General features: G+C 53.1%; 3 non-coding genes across 3 annotated transcripts in view; all 3 read right to left on the bottom strand.

The window, feature by feature from the left end:
* The window catches only part of LOC126327159 (large subunit ribosomal RNA), a 4222-nt gene extending 3306 nt beyond the window's left edge, over positions 1 to 916 (bottom strand). Inside the window, exon 1 of the ribosomal RNA XR_007561036.1 lies at positions 1 to 916. This exon is cut by the window's left edge and continues 3306 nt beyond it. This is a non-coding gene — a ribosomal RNA (large subunit ribosomal RNA).
* A 188-nt stretch (positions 917 to 1104) lies between these two features.
* On the bottom strand, positions 1105 to 1259 carry LOC126327166 (5.8S ribosomal RNA). Its single transcript, XR_007561042.1, has one exon. It is a non-coding gene; the product is annotated as a 5.8S ribosomal RNA (ribosomal RNA).
* Positions 1260 to 1621: 362 nt separating this feature from the next.
* LOC126327156 (small subunit ribosomal RNA) lies at positions 1622 to 3514 on the bottom strand. Its single transcript, XR_007561033.1, has one exon. It is a non-coding gene; the product is annotated as a small subunit ribosomal RNA (ribosomal RNA).
* Positions 3515 to 7500: the final 3986 nt, after the last annotated feature.

Here is a 7500-nt window from a genome sequence, read left to right as displayed (position 1 = left end):
GAAATTGTCCAAAGCTGAAGCGCCGCTGACGGGAGCGATTATTCCGCCCGAGAGCATCCCGAGCCAACAGCGGCGCGGGTCCGGGGCCGGGCCAGGTAGGTCCGTCATCCGGGAAGAACCGCGCGCGCTTGCCGGGAGCCCGAGCGCCCAAAGGGGCGAATCGACTCCTCCAGATATACCGCCGAGCAGCCAGCCAGGACACCGGGGCTCTGCCCAACAGACGCGAACCGAGGCCCGCGGAAGGACAGGCTGCGCACCCGGGCCGTAGGCCGGCACCCAGCGGGTCGCGACGTCCTACTAGGGGAGAAGTGCGGCCCACCGCACACCGGAACGGCCCCACCCCGCGGCGAGTGGAAAGGCAACCGGACACGACCCCGCCGCGGATTGCTCCGCGCGGGCGGCCGGCCCCATCTGCCGAGGGCGGGGGCCAGTGGCCGGATGGGCGTGAATCTCACCCGTTCGACCTTTCGGACTTCTCACGTTTACCCCAGAACGGTTTCACGTACTTTTGAACTCTCTCTTCAAAGTTCTTTTCAACTTTCCCTCACGGTACTTGTTCGCTATCGGTCTCGTGGTCATATTTAGTCTCAGATGGAGTTTACCACCCACTTGGAGCTGCACTCTCAAGCAACCCGACTCGAAGGAGAGGTCCCGCCGACGCTCGCACCGGCCGCTACGGGCCTGGCACCCTCTACGGGCCGTGGCCTCATTCAAGTTGGACTTGGGCTCGGCGCGAGGCGTCGGGGTAGTGGACCCTCCCAAACACCACATGCCACGACAGGCGGCAGCCTGCGGGGTTCGGTGCTGGACTCTTCCCTGTTCGCTCGCCGCTACTGGGGGAATCCTTGTTAGTTTCTTTTCCTCCGCTTAGTAATATGCTTAAATTCAGCGGGTAGTCTCGCCTGCTCTGAGGTCGTTGTACGAGGTGTCGCACGCCACACCGCCAGCCGGCTGTGCACGCTACCGAGAAAGTACCGGTATGCGAACCGCCAGGCGACGGGCGCGCATCGCACGTTTAAGGAGACGCGGCCGGCCACACAGGCGACCACGACACTCCCACGTCTCCGAAGCGGGACAAACGCCGCGCGCTTCAGTATACGTAGCCGACCCTCAGCCAGACGTGGCCCGGGAACGGAATCCATGGACCGCAATGTGCGTTCGAAACGTCGATGTTCATGTGTCCTGCAGTTCACATGTCGACGCGCAATTTGCTGCGTTCTTCATCGACCCACGAGCCGAGTGATCCACCGTCCTGGGTGATCTTTTCCTTTTCAGTCTCCCACTGTCTCTTTCAAGACAGTAGCATTTGCGGGACTGAGGCGTCTGACGGCCCCTGTTCCACTATTTTTTTTGTGTCCAACGGCCTCACAGCCTATGGGCGTCGTACGGCTCCACACCGGAGCGGACAGGCACTCGGGCGAACGTCATTCAAAACCGGCGCCAGGCGCCAGGTACCGCAGGCCAGCCGCTCCAGAGCTTCAGCGCTCGTACCACACAACAACAACACTTCCGCTAGTTTTGAGAGGCACGCGTGGTTCCGCACGCGGCGCACGGCCACTGCCGTACAGGTAGCGTGTTGCGCGACACGACACGCACATCGAAAGACATGCAGTCTAGTCGGTAATGATCCTTCCGCAGGTTCACCTACGGAAACCTTGTTACGACTTTTACTTCCTCTAAATGATCAAGTTTGGTCATCTTTCCGGTAGCATCGGCAACGACAGAGTCGATGCCGCGTACCAGTCCGAAGACCTCACTAAATCATTCAATCGGTAGTAGCGACGGGCGGTGTGTACAAAGGGCAGGGACGTAATCAACGCGAGCTTATGACTCGCGCTTACTGGGAATTCCTCGTTCATGGGGAACAATTGCAAGCCCCAATCCCTAGCACGAAGGAGGTTCAGCGGGTTACCCCGACCTTTCGGCCTAGGAAGACACGCTGATTCCTTCAGTGTAGCGCGCGTGCGGCCCAGAACATCTAAGGGCATCACAGACCTGTTATTGCTCAATCTCGTGCGGCTAGAAGCCGCCTGTCCCTCTAAGAAGAAAAGTAATCGCTGACAGCACGAAGGATGTCACGCGACTAGTTAGCAGGCTAGAGTCTCGTTCGTTATCGGAATTAACCAGACAAATCGCTCCACCAACTAAGAACGGCCATGCACCACCACCCACCGAATCAAGAAAGAGCTATCAATCTGTCAATCCTTCCGGTGTCCGGGCCTGGTGAGGTTTCCCGTGTTGAGTCAAATTAAGCCGCAGGCTCCACTCCTGGTGGTGCCCTTCCGTCAATTCCTTTAAGTTTCAGCTTTGCAACCATACTTCCCCCGGAACCCAAAAGCTTTGGTTTCCCGGAGGCTGCCCGCCGAGTCATCGGAGGAACTGCGGCGGATCGCTGGCTGGCATCGTTTATGGTTAGAACTAGGGCGGTATCTGATCGCCTTCGAACCTCTAACTTTCGTTCTTGATTAATGAAAACATACTTGGCAAATGCTTTCGCTTCTGTTCGTCTTGCGACGATCCAAGAATTTCACCTCTAACGTCGCAATACGAATGCCCCCGCCTGTCCCTATTAATCATTACCTCGGGTTCCGAAAACCAACAAAATAGAACCGAGGTCCTATTCCATTATTCCATGCACACAGTATTCAGGCGGGCTTGCCTGCTTTAAGCACTCTAATTTGTTCAAAGTAAACGTGCCGGCCCACCGAGACACTCAACAAAGAGCACCCTGGTAGGATTTAAACGGGGTCCGCCTCGGGACGCGAAAGCACCCCTTCGGCTCGCCCCACCGGCAGGACGTCCCACGATACATGCCAGTTAAACACCGACGGGCGGTGAACCAACAGCGTGGGACACAAATCCAACTACGAGCTTTTTAACCGCAACAACTTTAATATACGCTATTGGAGCTGGAATTACCGCGGCTGCTGGCACCAGACTTGCCCTCCAATAGATACTCGTTAAAGGATTTAAAGTGTACTCATTCCGATTACGGGGCCTCGGATGAGTCCCGTATCGTTATTTTTCGTCACTACCTCCCCGTGCCGGGAGTGGGTAATTTGCGCGCCTGCTGCCTTCCTTGGATGTGGTAGCCGTTTCTCAGGCTCCCTCTCCGGAATCGAACCCTGATTCCCCGTTACCCGTTACAACCATGGTAGGCGCAGAACCTACCATCGACAGTTGATAAGGCAGACATTTGAAAGATGCGTCGCCGGTACGAGGACCGTGCGATCAGCCCAAAGTTATTCAGAGTCACCAAGGCAAACGGACCAGACAAGCCAATCCGATTGGTTTTGATCTAATAAAAGCGTCCCTTCCATCTCTGGTCGGGACTCTGTTTGCATGTATTAGCTCTAGAATTACCACAGTTATCCAAGTAACGTGGGTACGATCTAAGGAACCATAACTGATTTAATGAGCCATTCGCGGTTTCACCTTAATGCGGCTTGTACTGAGACATGCATGGCTTAATCTTTGAGACAAGCATATGACTACTGGCAGGATCAACCAGGGAGCTGCGTCAACTAGAGCTGAGCAGCCGGCCGCCCGGGAGTGTGTCCCGGGGGCCCGCGCGAACACGCAAGCGTCCGCTCAATTATTCTGCAAACAGGAGGAGGCCGAGCTCCCCTGCACGATACACCTCGAAACCCTCTCAGGTCCCGGCGGCGCGCAGCGCCGTCCTAGGTACTTGGTCGGTTTCGAGAGAGGCGCAATCGCCCGGAGTTAGGCGAGTAGACGGTTTTAGTGCGAACACCCTTGCTCCCAACTGAGCTTGCCGCTGCCGACAGAGGCCCGGGAGCGTGCTGTCGTGGCATTGCCGGCGGGAGACAACACGCGCCACCTATGGTGACCGGCAGCTCCAACGCCAGCGCCACACAAGGGCAAAGCCCCACTTGGGTGCAGAAGCGAACTCTCCCAGCACAGCGCACGCGCCAACACGTCCGCACAACTGCGATACAAACCACCTGCGAGAACCGCTGGGGCGACCGAGCAGCAGACGGCGTCGCGGCGCCGAGTGCCAGGCGGCGGCGCATCCTCAACGCACACAGTCCTCAATCAGACCAGCACACTGCAGATGTCCACCGCGCTTCGCACCGGGCTCGGCTGAACCAACTTTGGCCGCCAGGCGCCGCGTGCAGGGTGCGCCGCAGCGTAGCTGCGCCGCCTGCCGGGCCCGTCGGCTGGCGCTCCTGCCACTCGGCGCCCCCCACCAGCCGCCTGTTGCGCGTGCGCCCACGCAGCGCGCGGCCAACACGCCGGGCGGCCCCCCTTCACCGGCCGGGAACAGTCCCACCAAGCCACCGCCGCGTATCGCTTCATACCCACATGGGCCTAGTCACGCGTGTGGATGTGGCGGGTACCGCTGAAACAACCGGTTAATAGCTGTACCGATCGTCGCCATCACAGATTCACCTCCAGCGTGAACAACCGCTCAACAACGGATTTCCAGTTCATTTGCGTATCTTGGGCAGTAAACGTAGATGTCCACCTACATTTGCGAATTCAACAATTCTTGCATGCCAGGATGTCATGTGTCACGACACGCTACATCAGACCACATACACACTGCGACATGTGCAGAAGAGAACACGTGGAAGGTGGCCCGCGCACGTATGCGATGTACCTTCCGCGATCCACTGTCAACCGGCATCTGCGGCATGTCCCAGATATGGAACGCGGTCCACCAGGGTAGCACTTTGTGTGAGGCAATACGACAAAGTCGGAATACACGCGTCACTACATCAGACGGCTCACGCTGACCTGACCTGACCTGACTCACCGCACCACCACCCCCAGCGACCCAGGGTGACATACAATGCGTTCGTACGTTCCTCCCACACGCCTCTACGGCGTACCACAGTGCAACCTAGCTGTTATTGGGAGACGAGACAAGTAGCATCAAGCACAACATATGGAAATTGAGATTCGACACCGTTGGGCACAGCCAGCGTACGGTCACACGTATCACACTACTTCACTCTGTACGTAACGACCGATGATCGGTACAGCGTGTGGGTTACGCGTACGACATCAGCGGACAATGGACACAGACCATACCACGACGTACACTGAGGGCGTCGACATCTGAATGCAACTGAACAGCTGCGAGGCTCATTTAACACTCAAACGCCAGACCGACCAGCTTGAGAGGACAGAGACACAAAGAGGGGGACAGAGGGGGACAGAGGGGGGGGGAGGGGGGGGGTCGGCGATATAGTCCTATTGCAGTACAATTGACAGTGGATAGCAGGAATATGTGGAAAGTAAGCAACACTCGCAAGACATCTACATGAGGATAACAACGACACCAGAGATTCCGAGCAGTGAACTATGTTAGGCAAAGGGACAACGTGGGTTAGGTTAAGGGACAACGTGGGTTAGGTTAAGGGACAACGTGGGTTAGGTTAAGGGACAACGTGGGTTAGGTTAAGGGACAACGTGGGTTAGGTTAAGGGACAACGTGGGTTAGGTTAAGGGACAACGTGGGTTAGGTTAAGGGACAACGTGGGTTAGGTTAAGGGACAACGTGGGTTAGGTTAAGGGACAACGTGGGTTAGGTTAAGGGACAACGTGGGTTAGGTTAAGGGACAACGTGGGTTAGGTTAAGGGACAACGTGGGTTAGGTTAAGGGACAACGTGGGTTAGGTTAAGGGACAACGTGGGTTAGGTTTAAGGGACAACGTGGGTTAGGTTAAGGGACAACGTCGGTTAGGTTAAGGGACAACGTGGGTTAGGTTAAGGGACAACGTGGGTTAGGTTAAGGGACAACGTGGGTTAGGTTAAGGGACAACGTGGGTTAGGTTAAGGGACAACGTGGGTTAGGTTAAGGGACAACGTGGGTTAGGTTAAGGGACAACGTGGGTTAGGTTAAGGGACAACTTGAGTTAGGTTAAGGGACAACTTGAGTTAGGTTAAGGGACAACTTGAGTTAGGTTAAGGGACAACTTGAGTTAGGTTAAGGGACAACTTGAGTTAGGTTAAGGGACAACTTGAGTTAGGTTAAGGGACAACTTGAGTTAGGTTAAGGGACAACTTGAGTTAGGTTAAGGGACAAATTGAGTTAGGTTAAGGGACAAATTGAGTTAGGTTAAGGGACAAATTGAGTTAGGTTAAGGGACAAATTGAGTTAGGTTAAGGGACAAATTGAGTTAGGTTAAGGGACAAATTGAGTTAGGTTAAGGGACAAATTGAGTTAGGTTAAGGGACAAATTGAGTTAGGTTAAGGGACAAATTGAGTTAGGTTAAGGGACAAATTGAGTTAGGTTAAGGGACAACTTGAGTTAGGTTAAGGGACAAATTGAGTTAGGTTAAGGGACAACTTGAGTTAGGTTAAGGGACAACTTGAGTTAGGTTAAGGGACAACTTGAGTTAGGTTAAGGGACAACTTGAGTTAGGTTAAGGGACAACTTGAGTTAGGTTAAGGGACAACTTGAGTTAGGTTAAGGGACAACTTGAGTTAGGTTAAGGGACAACTTGAGTTAGGTTAAGGGACAACTTGAGTTAGGTTAAGGGACAACTTGAGTTAGGTTAAGGGACAACTTGAGTTAGGTTAAGGGACAAATTGAGTTAGGTTAAGGGACAAATTGAGTTAGGTTAAGGGACAAATTGAGTTAGGTTAAGGGACAACTTGAGTTAGGTTAAGGGACAAATTGAGTTAGGTTAAGGGACAAATTGAGTTAGGTTAAGGGACAACTTGAGTTAGGTTAAGGGACAACTTGAGTTAGGTTAAGGGACAACTTGAGTTAGGTTAAGGGACAACTTGAGTTAGGTTAAGGGACAACTTGAGTTAGGTTAAGGGACAACTTGAGTTAGGTTAAGGGACAACTTGAGTTAGGTTAAGGGACAACTTGAGTTAGGTTAAGGGACAACTTGAGTTAGGTTAAGGGACAACTTGAGTTAGGTTAAGGGACAACTTGAGTTAGGTTAAGGGACAAATTGAGTTAGGTTAAGGGACAAATTGAGTTAGGTTAAGGGACAACTTGAGTTAGGTTAAGGGACAACTTGAGTTAGGTTAAGGGACAACTTGAGTTAGGTTAAGGGACAACTTGAGTTAGGTTAAGGGACAACTTGAGTTAGGTTAAGGGACAACTTGAGTTAGGTTAAGGGACAACTTGAGTTAGGTTAAGGGACAAATTGAGTTAGGTTAAGGGACAAATTGAGTTAGGTTAAGGGACAACTTGAGTTAGGTTAAGGGACAACTTGAGTTAGGTTAAGGGACAACTTGAGTTAGGTTAAGGGACAACTTGAGTTAGGTTAAGGGACAAATTGAGTTAGGTTAAGGGACAAATTGAGTTAGGTTAAGCGATAATCTGGTACAGCCACAGTTAGGTTAAGCGATAATCTGGTACAGCCACAGTTAGGTTAAGCGATAATCTGGTACAGCCACAGTTAGGTTAAGCGATAATCTGGTACAGCCACAGTTAGGTTAAGCGATAAACTGGTACAGCCACAGTTAGGTTAAGCGATAAACTGGTACAGCCACAGTTAGGTTAAGCGATA

Source organism: Schistocerca gregaria, unplaced genomic scaffold (genome assembly GCF_023897955.1).
Source record: "Schistocerca gregaria isolate iqSchGreg1 unplaced genomic scaffold, iqSchGreg1.2 ptg001023l, whole genome shotgun sequence".
Classification (NCBI taxonomy): Eukaryota; Metazoa; Arthropoda; class Insecta; order Orthoptera; family Acrididae; genus Schistocerca; species Schistocerca gregaria.
Note: the sequence above shows the minus strand (reverse complement) of the source record. Positions and strands in the feature narration are given on the sequence as shown.